General features: G+C 38.8%; 1 long non-coding RNA gene across 3 annotated transcripts; it reads left to right on the forward strand.

Moving 5' to 3' along the window:
• The first annotated feature begins 11,410 nt into the window (after window positions 1-11,410).
• Window positions 11,411-16,633, forward strand: LOC113525279 (uncharacterized). 3 transcript variants are annotated; one of them, XR_004576912.2, is made up of 4 exons: window positions 11,411-11,511; window positions 12,548-13,286; window positions 13,436-13,661; window positions 16,257-16,633. It is a non-coding gene; the product is annotated as an uncharacterized LOC113525279 (long non-coding RNA). The 3 variants fall into 3 exon arrangements; XR_004576911.2 differs by having other exon boundaries at window positions 13,465-13,661; XR_008300689.1 differs by having other exon boundaries at window positions 12,548-13,661.
• Window positions 16,634-17,855: the final 1,222 nt, after the last annotated feature.

Below are 17,855 nucleotides of genomic sequence, written 5' to 3' on the forward strand. Positions count from 1 at the left end.
ATCCAGTTGGTGGCAAACAGTGTTGAAAAATCAACAGCAAATAGTGAATTAAGAACCATAATTCTCGCGGCTGGCAGGTGGATTTAAGGACAGGATGTCAAAATTAAAATTAGGAGCGTGTTGTTGTGTTGTCGGATTTTCCCTCAGGTCACAGACAAGGCATTTACACTTTCTCTTCCATGCTGTTCCACAGCCACAAGAATTACAGCAACATTACTGCAAACCTCCCCTAATGTGCTGATTACAGATATTTAAACCCAGAGGCCAATACGAGCCGCGTGTCCGCATCCTGAACGACTGAATACTGAGCCGTGTAATGCATTCGTTCTCCCTGGAAGAAGAGCAGTGTGATGAAATGCAGCAGCAGAGAGAAAGTCTCTTTAACGTCTCATCACAATCCACGAGGATAAGAAGGGACACATGGAAAAGAACCAGAGGATGAATTACGGCTTCCAGGTGTGCAGCTCGCTGATATAGCATGGAACTCTCTGTTCATCGGGTTTATTTTCTGTTACGACAACACAAAACTATTTCATCCTTTCCAGTTGAAGAGCTACAAACCCGTGCTGCATCGCTGCGCACCGAGTCCAGCAGAACGGAGACATTTCCTTTTCATTGTATAATATGACATGAGCAAATGATATCACACACAATTCTGCTATAGAATTTCTACTGAGATTATCTCATACAGTGTAATAATCGTAAAGTCTGCAGGATTCGCACAGTGGAAAGCGTTTGACTTCCAGCAACTCAACAAAACACAGCACAGTTCCATCCGCATTTCACGAGCATAAATATAAAGTAGCTCTTCATCCAAACTACAACTTTTCTCCAGTTTAAACACACAACAATGTAATGAGACACATCAGCGCAAATCACTTCAGGTGCACGTCTTAAATCAGCGGGAAAAAAGCTGTTTTCTTGTTTAAAGGATCCAGAAATTTATTGTCAATTTCTTTATATTTTTTTCATAAATTTTGAGTTAGTCGTTTTGTTTTGACAGTTTTCCATTTAAAAACGGCTCTGCTCATGTGCAGTAAATTCGATATCGTTTATAAGCTACACAACTGCAAACTAATCACATCTGATATGCAAATTATTAGAGGATGATAAGATGGTGAGAGAATCGTTTCATCTGCAGAAGTTCCTAATGTTAGTGATGAACAGATGGTGGTTGTCATGGTAATGCTGAAATATGTTCTAACAGGTTTAAGTGAGATGTAAATTGAGACTCTGATACTGAAATCACACTGACTAATGTGAGCTAGTTTACTAGCGGTTAGCAAACCAGCTAGCTATGTTGGCTAATGTTAGTGATATAAAGCTGCATTTTCATGTGTGTTTATAGATCCTGGAACTTTAACTTTAATGAAGATAAAGTTGTAGAGACGCTCACCAGTCATTTTTAATGTTAAGGTGAAGTTAATGTATAAGTAACTCATTAAAATTCTGTAACAGACAGAATGAAACTTCATATGAAGAAAATGGTTCCAGAAATGATTTTTCAGGAATCTGTGCAGTCATGGGATTAAAAAGTTCTTTAACTGTGTTGGAGGTGGAAAACGTGTTTTTCCCTGTTCCTTGTAACACGCCAGTCTCCGCGTCGCTAGCTAAAAACGGCGTCGCTAAATATGCTAACATGTATTTATGTCTAAAAGCGAGCCGTGTATTTGCGTGGGCTTTATTGCAGGAGCGCAGAGAAAGCGTGGGACGAGGCAGAAGTGGAGCGACGTTAATGACAGGCTGAGGTCAGAGACGCTGTCATCCACAGCACACGCTTCAACAACACCGCCTTCGTTAGCTTTCTTCTCCACGCTGATCACCAACTAGAGAAAACAGACCTCGTCGTTCTGTCTGAGAAAACTCTGAGGCGAGGCTTATTGCGGTGAGTGTTTATGGGTTCTATTATGTAAGAGACAATACAGCTGGAAAAGGACCGAGAGCATTCCTGAATTATCCGACTGCAGAATCCGTCTCAGGACTTCAGCCATGCAGTTCCACCCGCTGCGCTGTGATTAACGCTCTGAGAAGAGTTCTGAAATCCTCACGCGAGACTGAAATCTGTCACAACATCCTGCTGGATTCATTTATTTTAATCGTGTTGTGATGCTGTAGATTTTATTTAAACACACAGGTTCCATATCAAAGCTGTGAAATAAACACAGTTGATTCATTGGAAAATAAGATCGTTGCTGGGTTTTTATGGTTTCACAAAAATGTTCCTGTTGCAGTGAGTGAATTTATTCAAGTATAAGAAGTTACAGTGTTACATGGACCGAAATTTCATATGAAAAACTCTTTATTTTAGGCTAAATCAGAAAAAAAAGGCAGCAAAAAAGCAAGCTTTAAAATCAGAGTTCAAGGGGCGGGGGGCGGTGTGTGTGTGTGTGTGTGTGTGTGTGTGTGTGTGTGTGTGTGTGTGTGTGTGTGGGGTGGGGGGTGGGGGGGTGGGGGGGGGATCGTTGTGGAACAGACAGATAAATGCACTCGTTTTAATACGTCATTGTTTCTATAGTAACGGCTCATTCACAGGGACGTGTACAGCAGACGCTCCACTGATAATAAATTCAGAGGTAAAGCTGTAACTGTAAGTTTTCCACCATCTTCAGGACAGAGAAGTTTACGCTTCTTTGCGTTTCTCAGTAACATGCGTAACAAGCTGCGATTGTCTTATTAACTTGAAGAGAGAGAAAAAAGAGACTCTGGTGAACGAGTGTTTATAGCTGCTATAACGTAAACGACAACAGGAACTCATTTCTCCGACTTTATAGAGTTAATAAATGTAACTATAAATGAATTTGATTCTTGAATGTTTTTTTAATAAATATAAAACATTGCAATTGTTGGTAAGTTGCTGTGGTATAAGAGGAATAAAACACTTGGGGCTGTGCTGTTATAGGAAATTAATCAACTTCAGAGTGTAACAGTGACTCCGCTTCATCACTCCACCACGGCGTTGATTATTTTCCTGGAACAGCACGGCCATAAGTGTTTTATTTTTTACTTATCACACCATTGTAATCAGTAATAAGCTTTTAACACACTGACTGAGAATACAGACTGCACATGCCATTCCCATTTATTACACACACACACATACATGCACACACAAACACACACACACACACACACACACATACACACACAGTGGGGCGTCACCCGAGGCACTGACGTACTGACATGACCTTAAACACGGTGGTGTCCTCATTTAACCCTGTGACCTGTAGCTGAGTCTCATGACCTGAACTACACACACACAAGCACATACACACACAAACATACACACACACACACACACACACACACACACGTACACACACACAAACACATACACACACACAGAATCCATCAGCTTTCAGCTGGCAGAGACCTCACACTGTGTCAGGAGAGACCTCACACACACACACATACACACACACACACACACACACACACACACACACTGAAACATTTGCTGACCGTAACAGTTGTGTGTGTGTGTGTGTGTGTGTGTGTGTGTGTGTGTGTAGCCATGTTCAGATCCCTATGTAACTCTTACACACAGTCAAATGATGTTTCTGTGAAAACATTTTCTCCTGATTCACGTCATCGTGTTTATTACAACACAAACTGTGGAATTTTCTCATCCAGCTTTTCATAAATAATTTACAAACTTCTTTTATTCTGAGATCCAAATCCGTGTGGAGGCTGAGAGAGGAGTGTGAATGTACAGCGCCCCCTACTGGACAGTGACTCAGCACTCTCTCAGTACAGATACAGTACAACACAATAATACAAATTCAATACAAACACAAAATTAAATCTAAATCATTTCTAATGTCCAAGCTACACCTTCAGACTTTAGGCCACGCCCCCTACCTGAGACTGACACCATACTGTGAGCAGAGGAACAATGTGAATTCTTCATTCACAGACACTGAACCACGGATCAGAGAGAGGAGAGCCTAGTGTGACACACACACACACACACACATGTGCGTTAGTGCTCCATTTCCTTCAGGAGTGTTTACACACACCAGCGCTAAGACAAACACACACTGGTGATTTTACACACTAATGTCACTGTGGTGTTTCTGTAAAACGACAACACACTGAGCGGCAGCTAATCAGTGACCACAACAGCTGGAACGTTTCCGAGAATCGGTCAAGGTCCTGCTATTCCTGTGCATCATTCCTCGATGGAACACTCTGTGTGCGTGCGTGTGTGTGCGTGTGTGTGTGCGTGCGTGTGTGTGTGTGTGTTGGCAGGGAGTTAGCGATGACACAGCAGAAGATCTGGTGGATGTAAATCTCCCTCTCAGGTGTGAATGTCACAGTGTTTTACTGGTTTATAAATGTGTCTGTTTTCACCACACTGAAGTAAAGGCATGTTAACATTAAAATAGCTCACTACACAAAACAATACAACAATACACAAAAAAACAGAACTAAACACAAAATAAATATGAGAAAACTAATAGAAAGTAAAAAAAATGAAGAACTAAATGACACAATCTTCTCTGAAAGAGAAAAGACAGTAATTATGAGGATAAGGACGTGTGTGTGTGTGTGTGTGTTTTTGTGAGAGAGAGTGAATGAGTGTGTGTGTGTGTGTGTGTTTTTGTGAGAGAGAGTGAATGAGTGTGTGTGTGTGTGTGTGTGTGTGTGTGTGAGAGAGAGAGAGAGAGACTATAAATGATGCTGGTTTGTGGTTTCTATATGTTTAAGCAGTTTCAGATTAACATGAGTAACTTCCCACTGAAACACTCTGACTGGGAATTTAATTTCACTCTGACTGCTGATGATGTCATAGCGGGCGTTACAGCAACTGACCAATCAGCTTATTCGCTTTGCAGTAATCACACTCTTTATAAATCAAATATTTTATTTTACATAAGAAACACTTGATTAAATTAGAAAATGTAGACATAACAGAGGTTTAGAGGCTAAATGTGTTTTTAAAATGGTTATTAAGTAAGAATTGTTGTGTCTGTGTGTGTGTTGGTCAGTAAAGTGACTCTGATCCGACACCAGCAGCGAAACTCATTACAGCGCTTCATTACGGAGCTGAACTGAAACGGCCTGATTAGCGTTAATGGGCTGAATCAGGTTTATTGGAACACACTAATGACTGGAATAAACCATTTCTGATTTTCCAGGGGGGTGTGAAAGGGGTGTTGGGCGGGGGTTGGGGGTTGGAGGAGTGGCATCTGGTGCCGTCCAGACTTTTTAACCTGAATGTATGTACAGATATTTAGCGTTAGCATAGCCCAGTGCCAAGTTTTTCAGATGTGACTCTCACTCTTAAGTGCACGTAAAGGTCAGTAAGTGCAGTTGTGATCTTACCTAAAATAAACATTACCACCATGCAAAGCTTCTTAAATTACTCTCAGGACCTGTAAACGTAGCGATGACCTTTGACCCTGCATTACACAGTGGTTGTTGTTTAATATCACATGTCACAAAGCCTCATAGTGCTACAGATTTTCTCTCTTAATCCCTCAAGTGCATTGACCTTTCTGTCTGAGGCGCTGAGCTACGGCCAACACATTTTAAACAATTTTCTGAAATTGTTGACCTTTTAGCACTGGGACCGAAATTCTCCACGAGTCAGATGCCAAATTTTTCTCTCCTCATCCCTGAACTATACGAAATTCATCTGTATCTGCTGCTGGACTGAGATGTCTGGATTGGACCTTAAGGTACGAGCCAAAAGTCTGCTGTTTAAACAAAGAGCTCCATTTGGAATGTTAGAAAGATCTGGAAATGTCTGGATTTCTGCACAGCAACGCTAACATCTGCTGTCCTCTTTCTGATCTGATTTAAAAACTCTGCAGGGCTCGAACACCTGCTTTTATTTCACTCCCTGAATCAAATCAAACTAAATCACTCTAAAGGCCACACGAACAATTCATTCACTATTTAAACACATGGATCTGTTTTTCACATCAAAATGTACATGAACTTCTCTCACCACAAAACTGGAACTGTGCTTTTCCTGTTAGCCAGTACCAAAGGTTCCAGCTGGCTTTGGTTTGGTTCCTGATGAACATCACCACCCGCAGGAACTAATAACCACATTTACACCGAGAAACTTTAGTCTGCAAGCATTACTCCAGGAACTATAACCCATCAACTTTAGTCCAGGAAAATCAGTCGAGGAACTTTATTCCAGGAACTTTAATATCGGAAGTTTAGCCAGGAAGATTAACTCAGGAACTTTAGTCCAGGAACTGTTTTTTCAGATGTTCTGTAACTTGTTCCTGATGTGCCTGTTTTAAGGAACTGGTATTTTTATAAATGTCTTTGTTTTTAGTGACACGTTCATGTTGCTGGTGAATTTGTCCTACTCTTGGTTTGTCTGATGTTTGTCCTTTTTTTTATGACGACATAGAAATTAAAGTTTACAGCTAAAATGTTTTATTGTGATGTAAACATGGTAACTAGGCCTTAGACTTTTGGTTGTGATCATTGAAGACATTCTACAATTCAGGGCTTGAGTTCCCTGTTACGCCCTGTTTAAACTGAACCCCACCCAGTGGAAAGGAACCAGGAACCCTGAACCCAGGATGAAGCACCATCCTGACTCACTGTGAAGAGGAGACCAGACGTACACAAACTCCAGACAGAGACGCCATCTTTAAAAAAAAAAAGAGTATCATATATTTTTATGGCTTGTAAATGGAGCAGTAATGAAACTACGATACAGATTTGATTTTGATTCTTTGGATTATTTGGCCAGTTTTACAATGATAAAAATCTTTACAGATTCAAAGACTGAATTAATAAAAGTACAAACGGCTCCACAAGGAACCTCAGTGTGACTAAATGCACCATTTCAGGATTAAAGAAGAACCTGATGCTGCACAATTTGTGGTTTTGTTTTCTGTCATTTGGAGCAGTGTAACACGCTGCTCACCCAAAAACAACACATAAATTACAGCCGGCGCAGACCAGAACACATCACTGCGAACAGCACGACCACAGTCACGCTGCCAAAACTTGTTTAAAAGTGAAAGCTGTAATTAGAGTATTACTCATCCTGGGTTTAGATGAAATGAGAGGTTTTTATGTGGAGATGTGAGAAACTTCCCCCTGGATTTACAGTAAGTTTGAGTCGGGAAGCTCCCTGGCTTTATTGTCTCACAGTCATGTTTCACATCCACAACATTAACAAAAGAACTTTGCCTTACAGCCTTTATCAGCGCGTGACCTCTGGACTGTGTGTGTGTGTGTGTGTGTGTGTGTGTGTGCTGTTTTCTGTTGTGTTTGCTATTGTACGTTAGAATCATTATTAGTGCTAATTATCTGTTTGAGTTATATTTGTACAGTAAATAGTTTTATTACAAATTAACCAGAATAAGCCTGTGTGTGTGTGTGTGTGTGTGTGTGTGTGTGTGTGTGTGTGTGCGCGTGTGCAGGTTCAGGTTTCCACTCAGCAGCTCTGTAAGCGCGTTGGTGGAAAAAGTGGCGTTGACTTTGACCTCGTTACAGCTGACTCTTTGGCCCACAGCCAGATCTGGAGGATTTAATCCGCTGTAACGTGTGAGCCGTCATGTACGCACCTCGGCTCAGCTCCAAGAGCAAAAACACGGCCTCCTTCTCCTAATAATGGGCCACATAACTCATTCATGAAAACACTTTAATGCTTCAAACAAACACACAACACACTGAGGACGTAGGAGTGTGTTATTAATGTGTGAAATGTGTAGAGATAATAACACATCACACAGGAAGGAGGTGAAGTCCAAATCATCACTCAGTGTGAGTTATCAATCAAACGCAGTTAATTATAAACTCAAATCAAATGTGCAAATAGAAGGAAAGACATTGTATACAGATGTATATACAGATGTTTTGGTCATAAATTTAGGATAAAAATGATTCAGAACACTTTGACTTGACTAGTAAGTATAATGTTTATTTAGCGTACACACACTTTTAAAATTATACTATTAGTTTAGTGTACTTTTAAGGTGTGATATATAACTAACAGACACTGTGTGTGTTACTGTTACAGAAAATACTGACGGAGTGATGAAGCGGAGTTACTGTTACTGCCCTGAAGAAATTATTTTCCTATAACACCATGTTTCTATGATGATGTGGAGCGTCAGTGAAACAGGTTAGTTCCTGTTCTCGCGTTCGTTACAGCAGCTATAAACACTCGTCTCTTTATTCTCTCTCTGTTACCGAGAAACCGCAGAGAAGCGTAAACTCCTCTGTCCTGAGGATGTCGGAAAACTTAAAGTTACAGCTTTACCTCTGGCTGTTACAAAGCGCTGACACTGGAGACTCCTTCCATACATGTTACATAAACATCTCCTTACAGAAAACTTCAGAATTAATCAACAGCTTCTGACCAATCACAATCCAGAATTCAGCAGCAGCGAGGTGTAACGTAAATATATCATAAAATACTGAAAATACACATCAAGGTTAATCGTGTTCTTATTCTTTGGAATAAATTGGGACAAAAAAGTAAACTTATAGATAAATTATAACATTTTGAGTTTACTCTGAAAAATACTTGAATTTTACTTGATGATATTTGAACATACATTAGCAATATAAATATTACTTTACTAAAATGTAAAACTACATATTGACTTGCAAGCGGACTTTAAATCACAAACTGTAACACAATAGAGCTAATGTGTACTTGGTTCCTAGTGTTCTTATGTACACCTGCATTTAAAATGCTATTACTTCAAAGATAAACTAAATACACAGATGACTCACACGGAAGTTACTTCTCTTCAAGTGTACTTCAGCATGCTGCTATATCAAAAATACACAGTAATACACACTCAGTGTACTCCTCTCTTAGTGTTCATTAGTAAACTTCAATAAACTTCTTGTTTACTCGACTCACACTGTTTTCTTTTCAGTTATAAAATATTGTTGCTGTGTGAATTTGTGCTTTTGTGAAACAGAATCATTACATTTTCATCTGAACGCTTCTGCAGCTGCACCAAAACGTCTTCCACACGTTTATACACATTCATACATCTAAAGATTCATCATCTGACAGAGAAATGTGTTAAACTGCAGATTGGCTGACAGCGAGAACTCGAGCTCAGATAACTCGCCTGATTCTGGAGATAAACGATGAACATTTTACAACACAAGCGCAAAGTGACATTACGCAACGTGATATGATGTGCTAGCTCATATCTGATCATCGCCCTCTACAGGTGAGTAATTACGCTCCCCGTGTCATGTGAAAATCTCTGTTTAATGAATTTATAGACCTGTTTATCAGGGAGTAACACTGGACCGCTCTGATAAACGTGTTAAATCTGCACACAATATCACAACAAAGCTCAGAGCTACAGTTAATCATATGACTGACTCATAATCCTTCAGCACTCTCAGCTACAACACTGACATGATACTCATCAGCTATAACTCCTTCATTCAGGTCTGAGCTTCTCTGATGAGTAACCACACTGCATCACAGGAAGCGTTAGCATATAGACCGCTGTTAGCCATGAGCCAGTAGCATCCTCCCAGCTGGGTCAGCGTTAGAGCAGTGGGAGGGGTAATCACACACACACACACACACACACACACTCATATCAGTACACTAATCAGCCTTCAGAGAGAGAGAGAGAGAGAGAGAGAGAGAGAGAGAGAGAGAGCGAGAGCGAGAGAGAGAGAGATTACAGGAGACAGTGTGTTCATTGTTTTCTTGGTGTGGGTGTTCAAGTTACTTTGAATTGTACAAATGATTGGCTTTTAATAAAAATGTTAAATTGCCTCAAAAACACACAAGAACTGTAGAATTTACAGACGTACAGAGTGGCAGTGCATTTACACAGTAATACGACTAATTATTTCACAATCTTATATGCATTAAAGCTTATATGTACACTGACTTGTAGAGAACACAAAGCAGAGACTTCTGGGAAATAAAAATCCCTTTCCCTCTGGTAAATACTGCCCTCTGCTGGTCAAACTGCTCCACACTAAAGTGATCTACAGGTGTACTTATTTGTGTTTAGAAGAAAAAAAATGTAAATGGCCACAAAATATTGACTTTGTTCTTGTGGGAGGTTGGGTTGCTTTGCTATCCCTGACCTTTCACTTCCATTTTCCTCCTGTCTTTCACACCGCCCCGCTCACCCTTAATGACAGGGGGAAAGTTGATACTGATAACTGGAATTGAATTGAATTGGATAGTTGATAAATTGTTTGTGTTACGTTTTCTTCCTGCCTAGGTTTGGGGAAGAAATGTAATCAAATAAAAAGCAATAAAGTACAGAAAAGAACAAAAAAATCTCCTCTCCTGTCCCAGCCAGTAACCACACCAGTTAAAGCTATAAAAAAATCTAAAGTTTCTTTACAATTAACAATAAACAATAGCAATAAAAGTAAGCCACAAGTTAAAGAGGACACAAGAACAAAAAACAAATAAAAAGTTCCTAACTAGCAGGAGGAGTAAACTTCTTAACCTTTCAAAAAGAAACCCTACAAACATAACTAACAATATAATAAGAAAAGCAACGTACAAGAATTGACAAAATTACACAGAACATGTATAAGAACAACTGCAGCACACACTGGAGCAGGAGGAACGCATCTCTACTAGCCCTCTTTCCTTCTCAGCTTCATCCACATGCTCTCTTCCTGTCAACCAATCGAATGGTGATTAATGGCAGCTGGTGTCAATTAACCTGGCAGTGACGGAGAGAGCAAGAAAAACAAGAAAAACAAGAAAAACAACAAGGAAAACACAAAAGCACAGGATACTTACACAATGTACAGCCACAGTAACTTACCCCCACAGATGTAATATAAATAAATAAACACATCCTGGTCTGTAACAGTTTGTCCTGCTACTGTACCATATAAACAGTGACATTCAGCTGGAGCTCAGTCCCTCAGGACCTGCGGTCTGCAGCGCTGTGGTGCTGCTCGTCCACTCACTGAGCTGGAGAGTTTATTTCCTGCTGCCAGAGCAAAGTCCAGTTACTGTTATTTGTCCGTGGTCCATCACCCAGTGTGCACTATTTCTTTCCCTGGTATATATTTTGGTGTGGATATTTGGAGTGTTTTCTTGTGTGTGTGTGTGTGTGTGTGTGTGTGTGTGTGTGTGTGAACAGGATGCATGTAACTAATATTTACTGATGTATACGCAGCACATTTATTGACCCCTCTGTATTTTATTTATTATTTTTGTTTTGTGACACTGTACACAAATTGAATTGAAATAAAATCAAGTTTTAAAAAAAAGGTGATAGTATGATTAAATACTAGGTAATAAGTAAAAGATTGGATGTTAAATTGGATGTTTTTACACTGACAGAAAGGGGACACACGGCACATGCTGAAAATATATGAATAGACTAGAGGTAGAACCACATCCTGTTTTATAAACCTCAGTAGATTTACTTCCTGTAAACCAGCAATAAAGACAACTGGTTTACAGGAAGTGAACTAACTGGAACACACTGTGAAGTTAAGTGCTGCTTTAACTGACAGAATATTTAACACTTTCTACAGCAAAGGTGTTCATCAGTAGCAACAGTGAGTGTCGCTATATTCAACATATATTTGAATTCATTCAATCTTATATATTTTACTGTTGATTAATATTAATATTAATATTAATGTGAAAGTAATCAAATATGTTTTAAGTAACAAGGTAACAATGTTCACACTGTAAGTAAAAAAAATATTATCTTGCATTTTCTGTTGCTTTCACTCAGGTTTAATGTGATGTAATACTCAGGTTTATTCGTGTAGAAACTTTAATGATGTAGAAACTTAACATGATGTAGCTGTAGATGGAGAAATACAGAAGTGGTTCCACAGAGGAAGAACTTCTGGTGTGTGTGAGAACAGGGAATCTGAGATGTGTGTGTTTATCTGTGCGTGTTTGGTCATAATTTGTGAACATGTCCATGTTTAAATTGCAGCCTTCTGACAATCACGCTTTCAAAGATGTAGCTGTTATGGTTCGATTAACTTCATCACCATCGCTGTCTTCACTGAGATCTCACTAAGAAAATAAAATCAAACAAAACAAAAGTGTGCAATCCTAAAGGATGATTAAATTTGATATTACAGCCTAAAGACAACTTGATAAATAATGACTCTTTTTTGTTTAGAAATGGAGCAATATTTCTGTCTACATTTTCTATTAATAAATTCATGACGCAGTAATGTGATCATATTGTCAATGATGGAAATGTTCCAGTGAAACTCGCAGGTGTTTATTCATTGTTGTGTGTTTGTTGTGCAGTAACACTTCAGATTGAACACTACTATAATATATATATATTTATACTGTATATAGTACTATACTATATATATTTGGCCTAAACAGATTAATATGCACACATGTTTAAGAGTGATTTAATAATGTGTTATGAAGTAAAATGACTGTGTAACTCAATCAGGATTTGTGTAATTAAACTATATAAATGAAAATGCTCTTTAATGCAGTGCATGTTCAGGAAGGGGGTAAAGCTTTCGCTGAGGTACAAATCGACTCACGGAAATGCATGACCCTTGTTTCCTGCCCTTTATTTAAAGATTTTCATATCGGGGTGATTTTCAGGCACAGTCACAGGAGAGTATGATGATGAGACTCATTTTGCAACCAAAGGTCTTCACAGTTGTGAAAAACTTCACAGAGGAATACACTGGAAATGTGGAAAACGGAGACGTCTTCATTGTGCGTCATAAAAAGCGCTGCATCGCTGGAGTGTACTGTGCTGAAGACACACTGATCATTCAGCTGGAAAGTAATCTCGAAACACATTTATAATGGTTATAATTCATCTAGATACATCATGAAGCAAATACAATTATGATGCAAAATAATTAATTAATAAACACTGTGTGTGTTACAGAAAAGTACTGAGTGACAGGGTGTGTGATGAGTTACTGTTATCACCCTGTAGTTAATTATCTTCCCATAACAGCATGTCCCCAAGTGTTTTATTCCACTTATACCACAATTTACCAACAATTACATTTCTTTTTTAATTAAAGAACAATATGTCATACTTTTACATTAAATGTTGTGGATTTAGTTCCTGTTCTCAATTAAGTTATAGCTATAGCTATAAACAGTCGTTCCCTCACCACGTTTCATGTTACTGAGAAACTGCAAAGAAGTGAATGTGGAAAGGTTCACTGGAGGGAACAGATTCGCAATTTATAGGAAGAATGGGGGAATCCCTAATTCATTCAGAGAAAACGTTAATGAAGCGATGAGCAGTGGTCCAGAATACAATTTAACCAAATACAACTGTATTGAGTTTGTCATGGATCTTCTTGAAGTTGATCTGAAGGTAAAACAATCATTTTCATACTTTAGAATATGATCTCTTGATTTAGACTTACTGTTTAAGCTAACTACAATATTATGTAATTCAGAGAAAGTCAGTTTTATAACATGGCATGATGCTTTAGTTTCTTTTTTCTGCTCTTTACTAAACAGCATTCCATATGACGGGTGATTTTTTTCAGCCAACTCTAGAGGACTGCATGAAGATTGGACTCGGCACTAAACCAAGGGGCTTCAAAGTTGTCAAAAAGTTCTCTGATGTTGATGGTGGAAAAGCAAAGCTAGGAGACCTGTTTATCGTGGAAAGTGTGTTAAGTGGCATATCACCACGCTGGAGTGTGCTGCCGTGAAACTGGTCAGGAGATCATTCACTTCACACGTAAGCTCTAAATGTCTTTATAAAGGTCCAGATGGCTTTTTGTTGTAAATAACACACACACACACACACACACACACACACACACATATATATATATATATATATATATATATATATATATGTGTGTAGTTTTTAAATTTGGAACACAAGGTTTTCACAACTTTTTACCAGACGGTTCTATGGAATGCCATAGACACGCTAGCCAGATGAAGAAGACGAAGAAGAGGAGGAAGAAGAAGAAGAAAATGTAGAATAACAATAGCGTGCCTACGCCTAATGATGATTCCTGTTATCCTCACAAACAAAGGTTTGTGCTTCCTACCTGGAAGGTCAGTCATATCAGGTGACATGGAGAGGATCCACATCTGCTCCCTGCCGACTCTCCACTGGTGTTCCACAAGGCTCAGTACTTGGTCCTCTCCTGTTCTCCCTCTATACTCGATCTCTTGGTGCGGTCATATCCTCACATGGGTTTTCATACTATGCAGATGACACTCAACTCATCCTCTCCTTCCCTCAGACTCTCATGTTTCTGCTCGGATATCAGCTTGTCTGGCTGACATCTCATCATGGATGACAGCTCATCATCTGAAACTTAATCCCACCAAAACTGAACTGCTGTTCATCCCATGTGATTCATCTCCATCTCAGGATCTTGCAATCTCCCTAGACAATTCTCTGATCTCGCCTTCGGTTACTGCAAGCAACCTTGGGGTGACCATGGACAATCAACTGTCCTTCTCCTCTCACATTGCTAATCTGACACGCTCATGTGGATTTCTCCTTTATAACATCAGAAGAATTCGTCCATTTCTTTCCTCACAGGCCACTCAGGTGCTTGTTCAGTCGCTTGTCCTTCTGAGACTGGACTACTGCAACTCACTCCTGGCAGCTCTGCCTCTGAGCGCCATTCGTCCTCTGCAACTGATCCAGAATGCAGCTGCACGATTGGTTTTCAACCTTCCTAAGTTCTCCCACACCACCCCATTGCTGCGCTCCCTCCACTGGCTTCATGCATCAGATTTAAAACACTGATGCTCACCTACAAAGCTAAAAACGGACCAGCACCCACTTATCTTAAAGCTCTTATCACACCTCGAGCGCCACCACGCTCCCTCCGATCCTCTAGCACTGCTCGACTGATCCCTCCATCTCTCAGGGAACAAGGAAGACCTGCATCGAGACTCTTCTCTGTTCTGGAGCCTCGGTGGTGGAATGAACTTCCCCTAGATGTCCAAACAGCTGAGTCACTGGCAGTCTTCAAATGACTTCTAAAGACTTACCTCTTCCTAAAGTACTTAAATTAGCACTTTTAAAAAAAAAAGTATTGTCTGAGCGCTTGTCTGTTTCCTCCCCAACAGAGTTTTGGACTGATGGTATTCCTAGTCTGTGACCTAGTGAGCCAGTATCAGGGTGTATTTATTGATAGAGACTTCAAAGCTCTTCTGTAAGTCGCTCTGGATAAGGATGTCTGCCAAACACCATAAATGTAAATGTAAACGAAAGTAAACACACATAACCTTATACACCACACACACATTATCTCCATCTGCGTGTTGTTGAGTGCTTTGCCCCAGTGGAACACTCTTTAGTCATACTGACTGAGGATACTGAGTGTGCTCCAAACTCAGACCTGAGTTCATCTGAGTGAAGATTAAATACTGAAATTACACACATCAGTATTCAGACCTCAGATGTAACTACTGATTGAAATGCTATTCAGAAGTTACGTGAGAGAGACGCACACAGGGGGCGGAGTTTGTGTAAAATGGAGGCGTGTCTCAGTTACACTCGAGTCTGATCTTGAGCTTAAGTGCATGTTTCGGCTCGAGGGAGGAGCAGCGGTAACTCCAGCACCGCTGCCTGACAGACTGCTGGAACCACAACATGTCCCACTGAAATTTATATTCTGGCTGTAAATACACTCACACACACTGTGGAACATTATTCAAGGACAAAATTAAATATATAAATATCACATTATTCATTAATAATAATTATTAGCTAATTAAAGTTATTAAAAATTAAAATTATTACAGTCATATCTTCTCATTCATATATAATCTTATTAGTCTTTTTTTCATTTATCAATAAAATTTATTATTTTTTTTCTATGCAAAAAATTATGCCAACCTCGTACACGTGAGCTACACGCAGGTGATGTTAATAATCTGAATGTGGAGCTCAGAAAATCCTCTGAAGCAGCTGCGTAACCCGACTCTGAATACTAGCAACTTTCTCCACATAAACACTGACGCAGCTTCAGTTGGACTTCAATTTGGACATTAATTCAACTTTTTCATTATGAATAAGTATATAGCATTATTAATACCTAACCACCCCAATACAGCAGCTTTCAAACATGACAGTAAACACCGCTAAAGCATAAGATTAACAATATAACCGCGTTAGAGATCATGATGTACTGCCATATCACCTCAACACACACCTACGCCAAAACAAATGTCATTATTATTAATAACATTATTGCATCATTATAACAAATGTTATATTTCCCTCATACTGGTAAATTGTCACAACTGATATAAAGTATGTAATGGTGTGTAAACTTACAAAATTGTCTCTTTTCACTAGCGAAATCTACCGGATCATTTGAGTTCAGCGCAATGGCCACCAAGTCCACTTCCTGTGAAGGTCTCGTGAGCAAAGTGAACGTTAAAGGGTTCTCCTCAGGCAGCAAATTTGCAATTTATAGGAAGAAGATGGGAATCCCTGACTCATTCCAAAAAAGAGTCGATGAAGCAATGAGCCAAAGCCCAAAATATCAACTTTTAAAGTACAACTGTATTCATTTTGCCCTGGAGCTTTTATACGGAGATTTGGAGGCAAGAAACGTTCTCCTGATGTGTGCATGCTAATTACCGCATACATAACATGCTCACTAATATATTAATACACTATATATTAATATAATATATAATTATAATATAATAATAAATATAATATTTCTTTTACAGGACAGAAAAAGAAATGTGGAAGATTTGATGAAATTGTTATTTGATGGTTTTTAGGTCTGTAGGTCTGACTCTTCATTTTTTTCCTGTAAGAGTTCAAAGCATATAGAAAATATAAATTTCTGATTACGACACTAACAGATGTAAACAAAGACAAACAGAACAATAGTGTAGGAAAAGAACACACACACACACACACACACACACGCACGCACAGAATGATGTTCTGTGTGTAACATCACCTCTCTGATTCAACACTAAGGTGTGTTTTATTTATTTTGTTTTTGTTCTTATTGTTGTTGTTGTTGTCGTTGTTGTTTTTTGACACACTTACTGACCCGCTGTGTTTGGATTAGTTACTGTTAGTGTGTTAGCATTTTAGCATGTTTTAGCTAAACGCACTTAAAGCCTTTAATGAGAAAGTGTTTGAAAAATGTGTGTAAAGATGAAGAGCGATGACTCCACATCACTGTGAATAAAATGTTGTTGTTGTTTTGTGATGCGTTTTAGGGAGCTGTTGCTTGTTGGACACACGGACGAGCCGAGAGCCTGCTGACGGATGATTTATTTTTTACACTGTAATTATTAGAAATAAAATCAGTTCTGAATTATAAAATACAGCTAAAAGACATTAGACGTTAGTTCTTTGATTGCCTTGTGCTTCATACAGCTTCACATAAACGAACACCTCAGTGATGTAGTTTAAACTCGTACAATTTTATTATGATTATTAAGTTTTTCTTCAGTCACTTCATTTTATATGACTAATTATTGATGATGATAATGTTATAGTGAGTTAAATTTATATACAAACTCGTGTCCATTTCTTAACCCTGTTTATTTTTTCTTCACTCTGCTCTGTTCAGTTCTAAATCCATTTTATTTTTTTATGGTGGTTAAGTTCATACATATATGATTTTTACAAAACGTTTTACAAAATAAAACAATTTTCCAACAAGAGAAGCTAAATCTGTTTGTGAAACCGGAGTCCTGATCAGAAATCATATTTAACACTGAAATACAGAATATATATATATATATATATATATATATATTGTACACACACACACACACACACACACACAGGGGTAAAGAGATAAAACCAGGGATTTGCAGACTGACTGCAAGCTGGTATTTCCTGTTCATCTGCAGAGTAAACAGTAAAAATGTGTTTAAACTTTTGATATTCAGTTCAAGTTCATTTTTTACAATGCAGTAA

This window comes from Pangasianodon hypophthalmus, chromosome 21, assembly GCF_027358585.1.
Source record: "Pangasianodon hypophthalmus isolate fPanHyp1 chromosome 21, fPanHyp1.pri, whole genome shotgun sequence".
Classification (NCBI taxonomy): Eukaryota; Metazoa; Chordata; class Actinopteri; order Siluriformes; family Pangasiidae; genus Pangasianodon; species Pangasianodon hypophthalmus.